Raw genomic sequence first — 21,924 nt, 5'->3', positions numbered from 1 at the left:
AACGATGAGATGCAATATAGCTATCGTTCCATAGAATACGAAGTCAAAGACAAACTTGTAAAACAGAAACAGCTGCCACAAAACCTTGCTCCAGCAACAAAAGTCTCAAATTTTATTAGTAAGCGTTTTCGCCTTGCTAAAAAGCTTGGCTTCTTCAGAGATCAAATAACAAAGCATGAATGCAAACAAGGAAGCTTAAAATACTCAAAAGGAAATGATGTCACTAAACTTTTTAAAGCAAAACATATTTAAAACTTTTTATATGTGTAAAAAATATTAATATAAGAATGAATATCCACAATGTTATACTAAAAATAAATACCAGGGAAACTAATCACCTTACCTACCAAAAATCCACTAATAAATAGTATTGTAAAAAGAAGTATAAATACTTATATATGCATAAAAATATGTGTATTATATACTTAATATTTTAACATCCCTAAAAACTCTTCCATAAAAACAACAATGTTATACATATCAATTCGTAATGTCAAAAGTCACGAATGGTAACTCCTTAATTTTAAAACAGATGTGATATTACAATTATCATTTAGCCCAGGGGTGTGGAAGGCATCCGTTCTAAACTGCCATTCCAATTCCTTCAATTCTAATAGTAATGGGAAAGGGCCCCCTCTAATAGATGGAACGATTTGATCTATAGCCATGAAGGAGAAACTATGACCCACAAAATCAGTTATATGCTTAGCAAGGGCATTAGTCTCATTATTTGTTCTTATAGCATATAAATGCTCATATATTCTTTCCAATATAGAAAGACGGACAGCAGTTACAAAGAGCAATGTAAACCACCGCTTTACTTTCACAGTTAAGATGCATTCTAATAGTGAATTTACTATCCCTCACTATAAAGGTTTGACCAACCTTTATAACTTTACATCTATTGCAATGCATCCCAGGTTTCCTATTGAAACTTTGGTGTGAGTTGTTAGTCTGCAGTAGTGCCTTAAGGTTCCTGTTCTTCTTAAACACAAATTTTGGAATAGTGCCAAATATCTTAACTAGTAAAGGGTTATCCAAAATGAAAATCCAATTTTTCTTAATAATAGAAACAATCTCCCTGGAATCAAAACTGAATGTGGTAATGTAACTGAGGTATGGGTCAAATCTAGTTCCTTCAAGAGGTGTGTTATTGTCATTATCAGGCATCATTTCGTAAAGGGATGTGTTAGTCAAATCCCCTTCAACCAAATCAGTTGACAAAATAGCTCTGTAAAAACCATTCTCTCTTTTTATAGTAACCTCCTCCAAAATGTCCTGCACAAATTTAAAAGGATAAATCAGCCAAAGCACTACACTCAGCATAAAAGAAGTCCAACCCTCACAAATTGGCCTTTAACAATAGCCTTCTTTTGACCACGAGGGTGGTGGCTAGAAAAATGCAAGAATGAATTGCAGTACGTTGGCTTTCTAAAAATTCTTGAACAGTACACTCCATTTTTCAAATCTTTCTCGAGTTTCACATCAAGGTAATCAATTCCTGCTATTGCAAAGGTGTAATTTCTGACACAAAGCAGTCCGCTGCTATTTCGTCTCCCTCAAATAAAATAAAGATATCGTCCAGGTATCTCGTGTAATATTTAATATACCTAGACAAATCTTTCGAACCAAAAAGGAAATGTTTTTCCCAATAACTCATAAACAAGTTCGCTACCACTGCTCCACATGGGGAGCCCATGGCAACGCCTTTTTTTTGCAAAAAGAATTTTTGGTCAAACATAAAATAGTTAGAGGACAAGACTATGTCCAACATTCCAATGATTACATCTATTTCACCATTAGGTGCCCCTAATTCCAATAATAACAACGACAACCATTCAAGCGCTTCATTATGGGGGATAGAGGTATATAAGTCAACCACATCAACAGTGAGAAAATTTAACTCACTGTTGAAGGGTTGATTACTAATAGCCTCTAAAAAACGCCAAGAGTCCTTACAAATAAATGGGAAGTACCCCAAATATTTAGACAGCATTTCATCAATCACTTTAGCTGAAAAATAAGTGATGGAAGACCTCCCATCTATTAATGCTCTCATTGGGGGGTTCAACAAATTTTTATGTATCTTTAACATCACCGGTATTTTTGGTAATGTTCTGTCAATGTAATTATATGTATCATGATTAATTTTGTTTTCAAGGAAGAAGTCACGATAATACCCTCTTATCCTATTGTAAGTACCATGGACTTCATTAAGGGATGCTTCAGCATAAGCTTCCGTTTCCAAAATTTCTAACATCTTTTCTTTGTAAGTGCTGTCATTAAAAACCACAAGACCTCCCCCTTTGTCCGGTTTGAGCAGTCTTAAAGATTTATTACAAAGATTGCGTAGCATATCCGTTTGGGCTCTAGTGATATTGTATTCAAATTTGAATCTATCCTTAAAATTATTAGCAAATAGATGCCTCACATGCTTGTTCAAAAACTAGTAAGGCAGGGTGGAGAGGTGGGTTAAACACACTTAAGGTTTTTAGACATGACACATTGCTAGAATCATTAATCTCATTATTAAAAAATAACCTCAAATTCAACTTCCTAATGAAACATTTTAAATTAATCAATTCTGTAGATACATCTCCGGGCCTACTAGGGACAAAGGTGTAACCATAAGCTAGCAATTCAATCAGTTCTTTTTCAAATGTGCAGTCCGTAAAATTGTAAATTTTAAAGTCTCCTGTTGAATTAGTCAGAATAACAGGGCCTCCAGGTCCAGAAAAAGGACCTCTGTCCATGTCCTCCATTAAATTAACCTGTGGTGAATGTTCTTCCAAAATGTCAACAATTGGACTGGCTGGTTGAAATTCTATCTCTTGTTGGGTCTGTGGCGTGGATTCCGTTGTTCTAAAAAATTGTTGTTATTATTATTATGCCAATTATTGTTACCTCTTTTATTATTTGCGTAGTAGTTCTTTATTCTATTACTGTCACAGTAGTGTATTCCCCCTGGTCAGATATTTCATTGTTAGAGGCAACATCTACTGAATTATTAACCTCCACGGTGTTGTTGGAGTCAATTCCAACCGCTTCCCGACTCTCTCGTTCTGACCAATTAAGTTTAGGATAGGCCATATCAGATTTATAAGCCTGTCTGTCCCTGGCAAGCTTCTTGACCTTATTTTGTTTTAGTTTAACAAGCATTGCCTCTATGCTTATTAAAGTCCGCTCATAATCAATTTTAAATGCAGGAAAGTTTAAATCATCTTTTAACTGCTTATCAAGCACCTCAATATCTAATAGTAGTTGTCCAACTTGTTGTTCATAGTGCTTGATAATAAGATTAAGCAATTGTATCCCTTGTGTCTGAAACAATTCTTTCAAATCATTGAGAAACACATCTGTATTGATTAACCCTGAAGGTGCGAAAGAATTACGAAGGCCCTTAGGTATAATGCCTTCTTGTATGCACTGTTTAAAATAGGATGATTCTAATTGTAATTTCTTTAATTTTAACACATGTCCGTCAAATAATTTTAGCTTGTCTGATAATGTAAAAGTGGGCCCCCCATTTAAGGGGTTAACACCATTTAGTCCTGGATCAGTAAACAGAAATGCCCCTGTATCGGACATCCAGTTTATTATATTAAATGTAGAACTTACTTGATTTGGGACTCGCACGTCTAAGGGTGCTCCATTTATTTGAAAGCTGGAATCGCTAGGACGGCCGTTAGCTCTCACGGCATTTTGAACATCAGCAGTAACCGGAAAAGAATTTCCGCCCGCGCCTACACGTAAATTAATGGTCCCATTATTAACTTCTCTAGCTGCAATTTGAGAGTCACTCCTGCCATTAATGGCTAAATAGTGAAGACAGTGGTGTAGGTAAACTCCTGGGTTCAAACGGAACTGTTTGTAATCCAATCTAGTGTGAAGACTGTCCAGTTTGTCCGACAGTACCGCTAGCATGGATGCCATCCGATTCAAATGGTCAGAGTTTTCTTCATTTCTGCTGGGGCTATCAGGTCCCTCAGTGGCCATAGCAGCAAACCAAAGAAGTCAAAGACAAACTTGTAAAACAGAAACAGCTGCCACAAAACCTTGCTCAGCAACAAAACGTCTCTCGAACACAAAAATAGGCTGAGCATTAAATTTTATTAGTAAGTTTTTTTTGCTATAAAGCAGCTTGGCTTCTTCAGAGATCAAATAAACAAAAAATGATGAATGCAAAAAAATGCTCAAAATAAAATAAGGTAAACAAAATTTTTAAAAAAAACATTTAAAACAAATTTTTTATATGTGTAAAAATATTAATATAAAGTATAATAATATATATATGAATAGTAAAATAAATATATATATAATGCTACCTACCAATAACTTAAAAATCCACAGTAAAATATATTATTGTAAAAGAACTATAAATACTTATATATGCATAGAAATATGTGTATTATATGCTTAATATTTTAACATCCTAAAAACCTTCACAATTCCTTCAAGGTGGAACTATATTGGAAAGACGGACCCAGAATATATGAGCATTTATATGCTATAAGAACAAATAATGAGACTAATGCCCTTGCTAAGCATATAACTGATTTTGTGGGTCATAGTTTCTCCTTCATGGCTATAGATCAAATCGTTCCATCTATTAGAGGGGGCCCTTTCCCATTACTATTAGAATTGAAGGAATTGAATGGCAGTTTAGAACGGATGCCTTCCACAAATGATAATTGTAATATCACATCTGTTTTAAAATTAAGGAGTTACCATTCGTGACTTTTGACATTACGAATTGATATGTATAACATTGTTGTTTTTATGGAAGAGTTTTAGGATGTTAAAATATTAAGTATATAATACACATATTTTATGCATATATAAGTATTTATACTTCTTTTACAATACTATTTATTAGTGGATTTTGGTGGTAGGTAAGGTGATTAGTGGTATTTATTTTAGTATAACATTGTGGATATTCATTCTTATATTAATATTTTTTACACATATAAAAAGTTTTAAATATGTTTTGCTTTAAAAAGTTTAGTGACATCATTTCCTTTTGAGTATTTTAAGCTTCCTTGTTTGCATTCATGCTTTGTTATTTGATCTCTGAAGAAGCTGTTGCTGGAGCAAGGTTTTGTGGTAGCTATCGTTCCATGCTATTACTACAGTGTGATAGACAGCAGTTGACTACAGTGTGGCTTTGTATTTTTATACTGTATGCCAAATGCAATACAAATAACTAGCAATTTACTTGTAGTGCACAGAACACCATGATTTGCTCCAAAATCAGGAAAAAGATATACTGATCAAAACTGAGCAATTTCTAGAACAGTCCAGTGGAATGCTTTTACAGTTGATACAAAAATGTAAAATGTAGAATGTTATTAGGATTAATACAGAGATTAAGACAATACAACAATTTTCAAGTTAACATAAGTGCAGATAAGTAGTGCAGCATACATCTAAGATACAGAAATTATCAGTATTTGCATTATGTATAATACAATAAAAAAGACAGTGGGAAAGCAAAACTTAGAAGTAAAACAAGGCCAGAGAGAGGAAGAAGGAAAGTCATAGAGCTCAAATGACATAATCATTGAAGAAGCAGGTGCTCTGGGCTTATATTAACAGGTACATTTTAAGTTCTTCTCTTGAGAAGTGGGTATTTTCTTTCAGGTGTGTAGAAAGGGATTGCTGAAGTGAGGCAGACATGGAAAAGAGGCATGTTTAGTATGTGGATGTTAGCTTTACGAGTTGTGACAGACGGAGATGTTTGTGAGTAGAGAAGTAGAGGACAGTGTCTCAGGATACAACAAGAGTTTTTTTTTTCATGGAGTCTGGCTGACAGTGTGAATTAAGTTTTGAGATTTAATATTTTAAAGGGCAGATATCCTTAATTTTATTATTTATTAAATTTATCTAAGTGACTGGGCTGCACAATCCTATTGAATGTGTACTGAAATATGCTGCACAGTACAGATAACATGCCTATCCACTACTGTGTCATCAGAAGTTTGGACCAGATGGCACAGATTCAAGCGGTAATTAGACTGATGTCCAGCATACAGAAAATACAAACAGCTGTATTAAACTTATTAAATATAGATTCACGGTAGTAAGTAAAATAAAAACTGCATAGTTTAGCATCAGAAAACCCACTTTACATGATGAGAACATACATGCAGCAAAAAGTAATGGCAGAGGAAAACCTTTGCACGTGATCCTTAAGATAGGTTTTGGTCCGTATTCAAACCAGTTACAGATTCATTGCATTGAGTACTGTCACTGAGCTGCATGGCTGCTTATGTAAGATTAACACCATTTGATGCAGTTCAGGAGTTGAATCTTTGCAGATTAGTAGCAGTCTGGAGAACAGCAGCAGTCATCCCTCTGCACAAAGGTGGGCCATCTACAGGCCCTGGAAACTACAGACCCATAAGTTTTGCTAGTCTCATATGCAAAGCCATGGAAAGAATTATCATAGAAATGATTAATAATTGAGATAGTAAACCTTCAGGCACTGAACCCAACCCAATTTAGTTTTGTCAAAGGCAGGTCATGCCTACTCAACCTGGTGGACTTCTTTGAAAAGGTCACCAAAGCAATGAATGAGGGCAAGATGGTTCACACTGCATACCTTGACCTGACCAAGACATTTGACACAATACCTCACTTGGAAATTGTTGACAGACTTGAGGGGTAAGGTACAAAACCATATGTTACCCAGTGGAAAGCCAAATGTCTCACAGACAAGACCCAGGAAGTTAGAACTGGGGAGTCCAACTCTACAAAGGGGTCAGTCACAAGTAGAGTCCCTCAGAGACTGGTTCTGAGACCACTCCTTTTTGGCATTTATTTCTCTGAAGTCAAGGCCATTGTCAATGGCCTGTGGCTGACTATATTTGCAGATGATTGCAAATTAGGATCTGTTATAAATGTTCTCCAGGAAGGGCTGACACAGACATACAACTGGAGTCAGAACCATCAATTTAAACTAAATCCCAAGACATGCATAATAGTTTCCTTTAGGAAGTCATCAATCCCTGGTAACTATCATATTAACAACACAACCCTTAGAGTTGACTCAGTAGTCAGGAGCTTGGGGATACACATAGATAGTAATCTAGCCTTTGACCATCATGTATCTATAGTAGTGAGGAAATCATTCTATGTTTTGCAGCTTATAAACAAAGGTATGGCATCTAGGCCCAAGGAAGCCATTGCTCTACTGCATTTGGCATTCACCAGACCTATCACTGAGTACAATGCCCCTTTTGGCATGCACCTAACTAGGCATATCCAGCAATTGGAATGTTCACAGAGGTTCCTCACTAAAAGAATACATGGAGTGAGTAACATGCACTATTCAGACTGACTCAGGGTCCTATCCCTGTATTCTGTCTCCTACAGGCTGTTGAAGGGAGATCAATGCTTGGCATACAGGGCATTGTCAGACCCCACTCTGATGGACCTCCTGCATATCTGTAGAACAAATAGCACTAGGATTACCTATTCTAAAGACTTAAACCTTGACTGTGATATAAATAGGACCTGCTGGACAGACAAGTATGTATCCCAGAGACTACCCCATCTCTGGAACAGGCTCCCCATCCTTGTGAAGCAGAATTCCTCCCTAACCCAATTCAATTGCATCTTGGACAATGGGATGGGGAAGAGGAAATTCACCCCTGGTTTGGCAGCTATGTCTCTAATGGACACAGGCAGCCTGTAAAAGGTTCATCTCCCAGGCCCCTGCTTATAAAAAATTAATATCCCAAGGCCCTGCTTACACTTATCAAGGGTACCAGAACTTGTCAGTGATTTGGCATGCATGGCTAGGCTTAAAAAGGCCTTGTGGTCCTTAGCCTAGTAAACACCTAGGAACTTATCTGTATTACTTTTCATGTGCTGTATGTTGGCAAAATAATTCTCAAAAAAGGCTCAATTTGATTTACATTCTTTTTGCAGCATATTATAAATCTGCTAGAATAGGAATAAATAGGAAGTGCTTCTCAAAACAAGTGCGTTTTCTAGAGCTTGAATTTAGCTCTTGGGGAGGCTTTGTGTGCTTCATTATGGAGAAAAATATGACATTTGATTTCTGATAATAAAAAAGGAAGGAATACCATTGAAAAAGCTGAAGGCATAGCTAGTCCATATAAGCATATCATCCAGGTCAAAAGAAGTTATCATTTATCTTTATGCTGCTCTAATTAGACCAGTTATTGTGTATAACTCACCCTCAGCATGGCACATTAAGCAACTAAAAAGATCCTAGACATTCCTATCACACAGCTGCTCATTTTTTAATTAAAAAAAGAAAAAATCTATAAGCATCTGTATTGAGTACTATTATATAACTGCCTCGGTATTGAGCAGTACTATATAACCGGAGTATTAAAACACGCATTCATGCACGCATACACACACACACGCACACGCGCACATGAACATATGCACACACATGCACACACTCACACATGCATGCACTCACACAGACACAGATGGAAGACATCTGTGGTATTTTTCCAATACACTTTACTTATAAGCAACAGCAGGGTAGTCGATAACTGTTTGAAAGAGCAGGTATCATCTTTGGAAATGAGATAGAAGGGAAGGAATCAAGATTTATCCCTTTACTCATATTGCTATAAGATCTTACATGTTTATTTCTTCTTGGGTTATGCTTCATTACGGAACTGTATCTTTCCATGTTAAATAGCTCCATTAATACCTAAACTTTGAACTTCCACAAGCACATAAAGAAAATATGCTGGAGAGACAAATTAATTATGAAATGCCTACCCCTTCTCAGGAACAAATCTCTCCTACATGTTAAACAAAGTGGACACCATAGTCTGCTTCAAATTAAATTTGGATAATTAGAAGGGCACCTGTAAATTTACTCTGGGACTGACCTGTTTTGTTCTTCTTGAGAATGGGATACAGCATGAGGATGGGATTGGCAAAGCATAAATAAACTTGTGACTCAATTGCTTTAAATTTCCATGATCCTATGAGGGAATGCATTTGACATAATCATTTGGCAATAAAAATCAGAATATTTTTTAGAAGTCCTTAATTCCACTGTGTTATTGCAACCTGCTAGAAAAGTAAATGAATGATTTCAGTTGGAGTGGTAACCTACCACTACTTGGTAACTGCTAATTTCAGTTTTCCTTTTATCTGAGTTTCATCCATGTACGTTTACTGTACTGGATTAAGTGACTGAAATGCTTGAGATGCTAAAAAGCTTTATTCTACAGTCTTGAGTTTGATTATTTTAGTCTCCACTTGCTCACTGTGTGCTTTTCAGTGAGTAACTTCTTCAGACAGGGCACTTTAGATGCTGCTTTGAAAAGATACTTATGTGGCATAGGTTTATTGGATTATGAAGTGAAGTAACGAAAAATTAATAAATACATTTCTGCATGCACCCAATAATTTGGTGATAATTTTTGCTACCTGCTCTGGTAAGAGTAGCAGTGCAAATAACATTAATTTGAAATTTACATTGTATTTACTGTATATGCCATGTTGTCTGTTTAAGAAACTGCTAAATCTTCAGAAATGAGAACAGCCACATGCTTTTAAATAGTACGGTACCTTTTATAGCTATCTATAAAGAATAGCATGTACAAAACTCCTTCAAAATCTAAACTGTATATTTGTTTATTTTTACAGTACTTTTATCAAAAACATCATTAAGTCATCAGGGCAATGTCGACAGGAAGTGTAACAGCTGTGCTTACAAGACAAATAAAATCTCTGTGACCTTTCCTGTGGCATCTATGTATAATATAATGGTGTGCTAGCACAGGCAAACATTTATTTTGATATGGCAGCAATTACAAATTTAATAAGAAGCTTTAGAGTTGTTTATCTTCCCAGTGACTCATTCATAATCTGTATTTAAATATCAAGTGCACTTTTGAAAAGCTTTGGCCTATACCTTGTTGACAAAATGCTACATTAATTCTGAAATCCTGCAGTGTTTTGCTACTAGATATCTTGATTATTCCATATTATCTAGCAATCATATTAGCTTACAAAAATAAAGACACAAGGTTTAAGCTTTGGAACTGATTTGCAATGTGCTAGCAGCCATCTTCATGTAGAAATGGCTACTATAGATACAGCTAATTCAAGAGAATAATAGAAAATAGTTCATTTTCCTACTATAAACATATCAATTGTTCAGTTTTCTAGTCGAAAAAAAAGGAAAAAGTTCAGGCTGTCTCAGTTGTAACCATAGCTCTATTTTTGCGAGGCACTATTGTTCCCTTATAGAATTTATAGAACTTAGTAACTACACTTAATGGCAGATAATTATTTTTGCCAATGTTCCAGGCTGATTTTATACATGTGATAGCTTTACATGGTTTATAACATTTTGAACACAAGTTATAATTATAAAAACATCATTTCAGCATTAAACATGCTGGAGAGACAAATTGATTACCTACCCATCATCAGTGTTTTTAACTTCTGTAAGTGTAGAAGACCTGTGCTTGGATGGTGGTGACTGAGTCATGATTAAATATAGATTGTCATAATGCTATGCATGCGGACTTTAGCATTTGTTTACCAAAACACAGGCATCTTTGTTTCATAAAGATTCCCATACATGTTGAATAAAATCTCTCCTTCAATTGAACTTAATCCATTAAGGCACACCTTGAAGAATGAATTAGACGACCACCTGGGTATGTTTAGTTTCAATATGGGATCCTGGACATTAGGCTTCTCAGTGAACAACAGCTGTGCTTGTTCATCAGACCTATGAACATATAAATAACACACGTGTAAATATGCAATTACCATAGGTATTAAAGTTCTAAAAATAGAGCAGTTAATGGTGCTTCTTTCAACATTCATTTTTGACTAATGTGGTCTTTAAAACATTAAAGAGCCATAATCTAGCTGAATGTAAACTAGAGCATGTTGTCGGGAAAACTTTGAGAACAATAATATAAGGAAGAAAATCTGATTTCCAAGTAATAATCAGTCCTTCTTAATTGTTTAATGCAATAAATTTGTCTCACTTTCTTATTAAGGTAACAGATAGGCCCATGTTGTCCCTAAACCTCACCATTTCATCAGTTTTAACAATCCCTTTCCCTTAATTCACACCTTATTCACCATGCTAGGAGTTTCCTATTTGAAAGGAAAAAATATTATAAGAAAAACGTTAACTTTCCAAAAGCTGTTGTTAGTCCATCAGCAGTGATACCACAACAGAATGCTGAAGGTCTTCAGTTTGAATCCCACATGATAGCCAGTGTTTTCCTTTCACTCCCATATTTCTTACAATGTCTAAAACAGAAGGTTATCTCAGCATGTCTGCATACATTTGTAATTTGGCAAGTATTAATGATTTGTGATTTGTGAAAAAACATGAATCCACATGCCGTCAAGAACCCCCCATCCCCCAAAAAAGAATATTTGCATAGGAACAAGTCCTCCAGCACTTTTTACTCCCCGCACTCTCTCAGTCCTTCAAATTCTAAGTCCAAGGTCATTCAGCCTCAAGACAAAAGGGCAGATGTCAAAACATCCTCGCCTCCAAAGTTAATGATCTCAGAATGTACAGTACAGTACAGATCTGTTTATTGCAAATTGATTTTATGAAGCAGAAAATAAAACATGACCAAATCTGATGCAGCGTGCCTTTCGCTTAGTCTCTATTAATACTGGAATAAATTTTGTAATGAAACCTGAATCTCTAGATTTCTTGCTCTGCTTTTGTGTGTTACATGAAAATGCCTCATGCTGGAGGACAGGGTAGCGAAGGTATTAGATAAACTTAAAGGAACCATTCCACATTCTGTCTTATGAAATAAACCTCAAAAAAGTCATTTAAAGATCAACTTCCATATATTGAGGCAAACTACTACCTTCTATGTTTCAACTGATAAGAAATATAGGAGCAAATAAGGGGCAAGATGAGTTTACTTGTTATTCACTTAGTTAGACAAAGCATTTGTAGTTGTATGGAGTATGTCTTGAAGTCTGTGACATTAGACTTAGTTATGTTAATTCAGGAGTACATGAGGCAAAGCCCTTTACATGGTGGAGCACTTCAGTGCATGAAATAAAGTATCAGTGGAGCCATTTAAAGTGCTCATTTAGTTGTTATTAAAAGAAAAACAATTGAATGACACACCTATAACTCTTGACTCTTTAGAACTGAAAAAAAAAAGTTTTAGGTGATACAGAACAGTGAGCATAGTTAAGTGGGGATGTGGTGTTGGAAAAATGCTTGAAACACCAGATCAGCTTTCACAGCTTACAAGTGCAAAAAAAAAAAAAAAAAAAATATATATATATATATATATATATATATATATATACTTAACAAAAATACAAAAACTGTACGTATAAGACAAGACAGCATTTATTTCTTACACTCTTAGATTAAATGTCAGCCATACAACCTTGAGTTGAAACATATAATAGCAGTAGCCATTCTGTCAATAAATGTCTCACTAGTTGTAAACAGTGGAACCTAGGAGCTTTAGGAAATTAGCCATGTTATAATTACTGGACTGGAATTCACGTGGTTCATTGCATCACTGAATAATTGTAACACTTCAGTGGTAGAAAATGAGTACAAGGAGAAGTAGAGAAGAAGAGACAACATTCATAACAGTAGTAGGAACATGCTAATACAGCATAACGAAATGTCCTAATGTACATTACAGTAAATACGTCATTACCAAAGCAGCCTTTCCAAAGGAGTGTGTGTGTGTGCGTGTGTGTGTGTGTGTGTGTGTGTGTGTGTGTGTGTGTGTGTGTGTGTGTGTGTGTGTGTGTGTGTGTGTGTGTGTGTGTGTGTGTGTGTGTGTGTGTGTGTGTGTGTGTGTGTGTGTGCATGTGTGTGTGTGTGTGTGTGTGTGTGTGCATGTGTGTGTGTGTGTGTGTGCATGTGTGTGTGTGCATGTGTCTGTGTGTGTGTGTGTGTGTGTGTGTGTGTGTGTGTGTGTGCATGTGTGTGTGTGTGTGTGTGTGTCTGTGTGTGTGTGTGTGTGTGTGTGTGTGTGTGTGTGTGTGTGTGTGTGTGTGTGTGTGTGTGTGTGTGTGTGTGTGTGTGTGTGTGTGTGTGTGTATGTAAATCATACCTCCAAGTGTGTGTCAAGTACTTGGGCAGGGACAAGAAGCACTGGTTGGACAGAGAGGGTGCTGGAGGTATTAGCTTGGGCACTCAGCTGAGATCTCAACTCTAAAGCTGTTCCAGTGGGGAGTCTCATTGGGGATCTGGAGAAAGAGGGAGAAATCAGCCCTGGACTGATTGTGTTCCCCCATGTGCTTTTAAGGAAAATTGTCCTTGATCATGTTTAATGCAGAGAGCTGTAACTGGAAATACTGTGTGTATATCTGTTATCCTTCCAGTGAACGTCCCCCACTGGTGCCAGTGATGAGGATGGAGGCTCCTTGATTACTGGCCCTGAGATGGGGCATCACATATCGGTTGGCAGTGGTGGAATATCCACATCACAGTATGTGTGACTACTTATAGGCTAAAGTTGCATACAGTATATGATGTACTATGACTTCCTCAAGAGACTGAAGCCCAGAGACACAGAATTCATTAGCAGATGTGGACTGTTTGAAATATGCACTCTGCCCATTAAATCCCCATTTCACTGCCTATAATTGCAAAATATTTTTCTCTGCCTTACAACAGTTCTACATTAGGTCAATGCATTCTTCTGTTAGGTTTGTAAAGGACTGAGAAATAGACAGCTTAGGCTTGGTTCTACATGAAAAGATCTTAATTAACTGCATATTAAGCTGATGCTAAATAATCACATATTTGAAACTTCCCCTGAAATCAAGCTGAATCCAGATTAAGTTATCATCAATGGTCGAGGGTTCAAATTTTTCAAGTTCCCAAGTTGTTCTGTCCTCAGTAAGAACATCTAATTATTTTGTACTTATTTATTTACTTATTTTTTAATAACTGGGTAAGTAATCTGGTACTCTGAACCTTTGCAGTTATGACACATGACAATAGGGCAAAACAGTGCAACAAATAGTATCATAAGCACATTACGATGTAGTAGAAATATTCTGCTTACAAAATGTGATATAGGTAGTAGTCAGAAAGTATGAAAAAAAAAACAGAATGAGCAATGTAGCATTCAGAACTTATGTGGTCAAGTAATTAAAATAAACAGCAGTTGAACTTCAGTGATGAAAATCAGACACATGCAGTTAGTTGAAATGCTGGTGTGTTTATACACTGTTTACAATAATAGCAATATATAGTAAAGATAACAAAATAAAAAAAGTGAAACTGGCAACTAGTTTATGGTGTCACCATGTATCTTTAAAGTACCTACATTTATTTTCCCTTTAATTAAGATGTCACATGTCAGACTAATTAACTGCCTCAAGGGGGCTTGCTGTGTGTCCATTGCTGGTAACTAGAAAATATTTTCTGTTTCCTTGGAGAGAACACATTTCAAGCCTGTCAAAGCTCAACAGCACTCCAATGATGGCGAGTGCCTAAAGTCATTTGTTATGTGCCTACTGCTGCCAACTACAACATATTTAGTCACTGTGGATCCTTGGTGTGAATCCACCCCTTTATAGTAAAGGAACAGTAGCACTCTTTGACTGTGAGAAGACAGTAAAAATATTACTGCTCACCATCATTCATATTTTGAATAATGTTATGGCTGACTAGCAAAAAGGTTATCCTAAAGGGAACAGCCTTTAAATGTAGTTATTAAAATTACAGAGTCTGTATTTTGTACAGACTTCAGCTGTTCCAGTGGTTCATTAGTATGCATTCTGTGGTTAGACCTTTAAGTTAGCTGTGCTAATTCAAGTGCGCTGGGTTGTCACAGCCATCCTATAGTGTGTAATTCCATGTATACAACAGTATGCTTGGTTAATACTTTGTGTGGGAGTATAGCATTATATTTTATATGTAATGCAGCTCAGTCACTCGAGTTCCTCATGCAGCTGCTTCTGCATAATTCTGGAAGGCCCATTACCCTTTCTGTTGTTTATTAAATACTAGGACAGCCTGCAGAGAAGTCTTAAAACATTCCAGAGACAGGAACCATTTTCTCTATTGTACTGTGGCTGCACAACTGCTGCTGCAAAGAATTTCTTTTATTTTACTATATCTCAGGGAATTGTGTCAATTAACACACACTGAAATAGTTTGCAATTTTGTGCATGGGAAATGGTGGTGTTGACGTGTCTGATATCTCAATGTGGCTATTAGCTACCACTTCAACGATTAATCCTTTCTGCACAGTTTAAAAAATAAAAAAGAGAATTGTGAAAACACCCTTATAGGATAAGAAAATATATTCCAATTTTATTAAAGAATAAAATCTATGGAAACAAGAAAACAAAGGCAAAGGCTTACGATGTGAGGCTGAGCATAACTTAACTATAAACCTCATGCAAGACACACCTGCTGGGCAGTAGATACTTTCAAGTACTAAGTGTTGCCAACAAAATACAAGCAGAAAGCCCCCTGTAACTAACCATGAACATCTTAATAGATCCTATTGTGTGTGCCTAAAAAAGGGAAATAACACAGGGTAAAATTTAATTTTTTTTCAGAAACAGTGTTATTGCCTTGGAGAAAAATCCTCATAATTATGATAAAATTATAGTATGTGGAGCAAGGTTACACTGACAGATAATGTGCTGTATTTAGTACAACCCTGTAAAGAAACCTATACATTATCTGACGTAGAAGGTCAGTGCTATCTTGCTTCTGCTGGCACATTGTATTTCAAGACTACAGTTCTACTTGCCTTATTTTAGGAGGTAAGGATACTCAGACATAAGCAACAACAGATGAGAAGGTAGGTGTCAATGGCAAATGACCAGTTGTCCAGGGAGGAATGACAGTGAGGCAGAGGATCATTTTGTCCCTTAAAGTCTCATTATTCCTCAATAATACCCACTATGGAGAGCATTAGTATATACAAAAAAAATGCCATTCCTAAGAAAATAAATGCATGTGTTTATATTTTAATCAAAATCTGCTTTAGATATTGTTGGCTCTATAGATAGGCAAATCCCTGACTATAGCCCTGGCATTAATTAGTGATCCAGGCATAAGAATAGCTAGTTTGCATCTGTGGAAGAGAGTGGCTGATACCAGCTCAGTTATACAGTTGGGAGGAAGGTTGCCAGGCTGACCTACCACTTTATTGACATCCAATAAGGCAGTGCATGCATGTAATTCTGGGTGTCACATATTGACTCAGGCATGCATGTATAGAAATGCATATGCTGGGATGCTTATACTGCAACCATACATAGACATTCTGTCTGGAAGTGTGTTAGATATCAAATCCAAATTCATCTCCACAATGCTGAAAATCCCAAAGATCCCTAGGGCTACCATATAGTCCTTATTCTTGAAACAGGTAACATCTACTATTAACCAAAAGCAGCTCTGATTGGGAGGACAGACTATATTGCTGTTGGAATAAAGGCTGTCCTGACATTGCAGATGTAGATTATATGAAAAAACAGTATAGAAGATGACCATACAGCTATCATAAGTGCTTGGATGAAGGCTACCCCAGGTAAATGGATGGAGGCGGATGGTCAGTAGAAATGGGAGTCAAAAACATGAAAATCTTCTTTAAACATAGTTTTAGCTAGACATATTTCCTTGTGCAGGAAATTAATCTTCAGTATGACTCCACTGGTTGTATGTAGGTGTGAGCTAGTCTGATTTATTATCATACAGCTGTCATAGACAGTTGAATGTGTTTATATGCTTTGAGGAGGAGAAGGTGGCTGGCCTTACCTGACAATTACTACAAAAGACTGATGACATTCAAACAACTTCTATAGAAGAAAAGAGAAAGAGGCATGATTAAAAAAAAATCAGTGTCATTATGTGTAAAAAAAAAATCAATGTCATTATGAACTTAGGTTTACTAGGATTCATGGGTAAGCATTAATAGTAATGATGCAGAGCACAGGTTTACTAGGACTCATAGGTAAGTGTCAATGGTTAAAATCAAACCCTGCACTTTGTGTCTGTGAGATAAATGCCTTAGCCATTATGCCAAATCCTAACCCCAACAATGGTGACTTTGGTGGGACTCAAACCCACAATCTTTGAATGCCTTTTTACCATTTTACTAGAAATCCAGTGTGCTATCCATTTTAGGGTATATAACTTATCCATCAAAAAGGGTGACTGGAAAACTGTGTGTGTCAAGTAGTCCTTTATCTGCTATGAATTTAGCAACAAAGTGTGAGAGGTATGAAGCAAGACAAAAACGAACACCTGACGTGGGAAAGTAAGCAAAAGGAAAACAGTGCAATTAGCTTTCCTTGTGTTGCTATAGAGATCTCATTTAGGCCATACCTCTATCAACTTTTTTAGAAACTACTTTGCTGCAAAGTCAAATACTACTCACCCCATAGAAAGGTATAAGTATGCTGACCACATTCTGACATACTTATACAGAAAATGAATGTAAAGATATATTATAATTCATTAATGTCTGGATACTTACATGGAACAAAATAGAGTACAAAAACAGAACATTGTCATGTTGAATTCAGCCCTTTGGGTAGTTTTTTGAAACACAGACACGGAATTGCTAAAACAAACAAACTTACATATATATTAAGTCGAGATGGCCATTTCCCAGAGTATTCCCTTTTCTCTAAGGTAAGGCCATCGTGGAGTTAGTATATATAGGTTTGGGGGTGAGGAGGGCTTGAATCCTTACAAAATGAAGTTTAAAGGAGAAGGGTGATGTTTGATATTCATACTTGTTAGCAGAAGGCTTTTGGAGTACTGACATTTCAATAGGGAGCCTTATTTGGTTTAGTGAGCTAAATAGTTTTGCCCAGTAAAAGCTATCATATGCAGAAGGCCATATAAACCAAAAAATCAGATTGCAGAAATGCTAAAAGAAATGAGAGTAATATGGAAAGGCGTTAAGGTGTGATTTAAGAAATTCTGCAAGGAGGCCGTTCTGCTGATGACATTCTTTAATGCAAGCAGTAGGTAATACGTGAACTCTGATAAGATAAAATGTGTGTGTGTGTGTTTATGTGCATGTGCGCGCATGTGTTTGTGTGTGTGTGTGTGTGTGTGTGTGTGTGTGTGTGTGTGTGTGTGTGTGTATGTGTGTGTGAGAGTGTGTGTGTGTGTGTGTGTGTGTCTGTGCGTGTGTGTGCGTGTGTGTGCGTGTGTGTGCGTGTGTGTGTGTGTGTGTATGTGAGTGTTTGTGTGCATTAATAATATATATATGTATGTGTTTATGCATATGCATGCAAAGAATACTTTGAAGATTTTTTCTTTGAAATGGCCCTGGGTTAATCAGGCCAAGTTCTCATATATATTTTATTTGTGTCTGGGATAACACTAGCGTGATGACAAAACTTTTTGACTTAATGCTGAAGGCTTACAAATTGTCAGTCAGTGTTGATTACTGAATTTAAAGTACTCTAAATAATCATAAGCTACTTTTTTCATCTAGGAATACATAAATAAACCCTGCTGTCTTTACTTTCTTCACTAAGCACTGGGGCTGTAAGTAATAAGATACATGAATCTAGGCCTCATTTAACCACATCCATCATATATTTATGAGAACGCAGTGAATAAAAATTCAGCAGCAGTTAAATGTAGCCTGCCTTGCAACTTTGTTTAGCATTTTGTTTCAGGTGTTACTTTAGATGTTATTTCTTTTAGGCAATCAGGCTACACAAAGTAATTTCCATAATGTTATTTAAGTAAAAGTATATTTTTTCAGATGTTTAACTGTTTTTATTATAACATTTCTATAAAGGTACTCTAAAAACTGAATTAAAAATATACACACCTATATTTGTAAAGTCATGGTTGTTACAGAGGGAAGGAATGGTGGTATAGAATACTGGAAATATTATAACCCCCCCTCAATAAAAATGTTAATAAGTCTTCAGCTTACATCTAAGCAAATGAAGCAGCTGATGCATGGTATTGTAACACCACAGTTCGGACTTGTAGAAATTATTATATTCAAATAACATGATGGGCCAGATTCAGGAAGCCTCCGTGTAAGAGTTATAACTCTTACATGGAGGCTGCAGTTAAACGGTGTGATGTCAGCACATCATGCATATGCATGAGGTGCATGAGGCATGCTGAATCACACTGTAACTCTTACACGGTCCATGTAAGAGAGTAGGGGGCGTGTCCGTAGGCTAAGCTCAGCATGCGGACACGCCCCCGGAAGTGTAGAATGGCTGAAAGTAAACAGCCACGAGAGATGCCATGGAAATGTAAATAAACACACTACACAACACATTCCCCCACAGACCATCAGTGTACAAAGTGAACAGATGCTATAAAATGAAAATAAAAACTTTTATTTTTTTTAAAACCCGTAAATGTGTGCTACTGTGTGCGCTCGTGTGCTACTAGCGCAATTGCAGTTAGCAGGCAGTGGAGAAGGATATGAGAACTAAATATGCAAAGTAAGCCAAGAAGAAATAGCTTAGCAGTAGAGTTGCTGGCTTAAGAGTAGGCAGGCAGGGTTCGAGCCCACACAACAACCTTTTTTTTTTTTTTTTTTTTTTTGTAAATAAGCACTAAAAAGGCCCCAGACAGTATTGTACAAATGTAAAAGTATACCCTTTTGTAAAATGGAATGAAATGGAGCATATATTTTGAAGTAACACAATAATAAAAATATTTAGAAATGTACTGATAGCTAAGCTGCAGTGAGACAGAGTGCTTGTAGCTGAGTAGTGTTTAAAAAGCTGCAAATTGCCTGCTTGTAGCTAAGCACTGGTTTAACAGGCTCAAACTGTGTGCAACTAGCTGTGCTCAGCTTAACATGTGTGTCACCAGCCAATTAAGGTTTATCCCAGCGCACACCGTTTGCACGCCGCTCCCACAAGCTAACTGCCAGTGCGCATGCGTTAGCTCCACGCAAACGAGCGCAGACCTGGTTTTAAGTGCTTAAAAGTGCTTTTGGCATGTTTGATTGACAGGTCCTCAACCCATTTCTAGACAGTCTTGAAAATTAAAAATCAGTGGTCAGATTTGAACCCAGGATACCATGCACTAGAGTCAAGGTACTAAACCACTAAGCCATGACAGCAGTACTTAGAAATGCAGAAATAGCATACATATAGGATATAATCCAGAATGGAGCATGATAAAGCAGTTTCTGTGAAGTAGATACAATTCCAAAATGGCCAATCATAGAAATGTGCGGGAAAATCGGCATATATAAGCCCCATAGGTGGGAATACACAGCAGAACCGATTGTAGAACAGACCTGCAGGCAGAATGAGTGGAGTAGGGGAGGGACGTTGCTTTCGAGCACAGCGGTGGGGCATTGAGGAGTCCAGATACATGGTCTGGCTCCTAGTTCACCATCATGAGGCCCAACTCATGCAGGGCCAGGTCTCATGGGGAGCGTACAGGGCAGAGGCATGGGACCAGTTGGCTCATGATCTTACTAGTGCTACTGGCATACCACGCACTGGTGAGCAGGTCCGTCACCACCATGCGGACCTGAAGCGGCGTAAGCAAGACCAGTTGACCCAATGGATCCAGGAGGCCCGGGATACGCCCAACGCCCCACTACTGAGTAAGTTACATTTTACTTATGTATGTAAGGAATTCAACTAGCTGATACCATGGAGATGTGTATTCCAATATTACTTGTTTTGTATTACAGCTGCAGGTGTCCGCTCTGCGAACCGAAAGGCGCATGACCGCAGGCTGGTGCGGCTGCGCCACCATGCAGGTTAGTAACCCCACATAGTACTTGTAAATAAATATTATAGTGTAGCACGTATCAGAACACTGCAGTGTATTGATTAAAAGAAATATAATGTGCAAGCAAGAAGTGAAAGTCTGCAGGTATGGCTGTAACAAGTTCAGCAGTATGCAAGTGTAACTGGAAATATAATTGATAGAAATAAATAGTGCTGTAATACAGATGTCCCACCATTAATTAAATATAGTATAACCTGCAGTAGTCTCAAGAGTACAGCTTCAGAATCCGAGGTAATCACATGTGAGATATATCCCCTGTTGAAATGCTGAATCATGACAGAAGTGAGGCTGCTGGAAAGTGTTTGAATCACCACAGGTCTAATATGTGAACAAAGCCTAGAAGTACCAACCTGAACTGTGAAATTGCAGGATGTGTGAGAGTGACAAAAAGGGTCATGTATCAATAAATAAAAAGTAGTAATAACCCCCGAATATATAAGCCTGAGTGTGTCTCCGCAGAACTAAATGCATGTGGGAATTACAAATTAACATCCCAAACTGATTTCAGTGTGTCTGAATCTTGAATGTTTAAGCCAAAATCTGTATATGGTAATGACAGTAAACAATTTGCAGATAGAATGAATGATTGTCTGACAAACTAAGCAGCCATAGTTGTCCCCTGTCCTGTCATCGAAGTGTAGCAGGATGATGTATCTGATCAAATTCAAAATAACTAGGATAGTGATGTATCTGTAACAGGTCTAGCATGACAGTCAAAAAAAATCATTTTGAAACATCAGCCTCAAGTTAATTATGTACCTATTACAAATGTATATCAATGTATAACTTATGAATGTGTCATCATTTTCTTTCTCCACCCCACCCTATAATTGCAAATTAAAACACTCACTAAATATTGGTATGTGAACATTTCATTAACCATGGACATTTGTCCTGTTCACAAATATATGCATGTCTGTTTGTGCATGTGCCCTGTTCATACCTGCAAACCTGATGGCCTGTTGCCATTAATCAACCCTGCATGTTGTTTGATTGTGTATTTCTGTTCAAATAATGCATGTGATATTGATATGCCCGTTGTTCAATGGTGTTAATATCTGGGTGTTTGTTTAATGGGAATACCAATGCATGCTGTTACAACTAATTGGAATGGAATAATATGCCACTAACCCAAACTAACATAACATACCCACAAACCTAGAACGCTTGGG

This window comes from Protopterus annectens, chromosome 2.part1 (assembly GCF_019279795.1).
Source record: "Protopterus annectens isolate FY-2018-M chromosome 2.part1, PAN1.0, whole genome shotgun sequence".
NCBI classification, from domain to species: Eukaryota; Metazoa; Chordata; order Ceratodontiformes; family Protopteridae; genus Protopterus; species Protopterus annectens.
The sequence above is the reverse complement of the archived record's forward strand: the minus strand, read 5'-3'. Positions refer to the sequence as shown.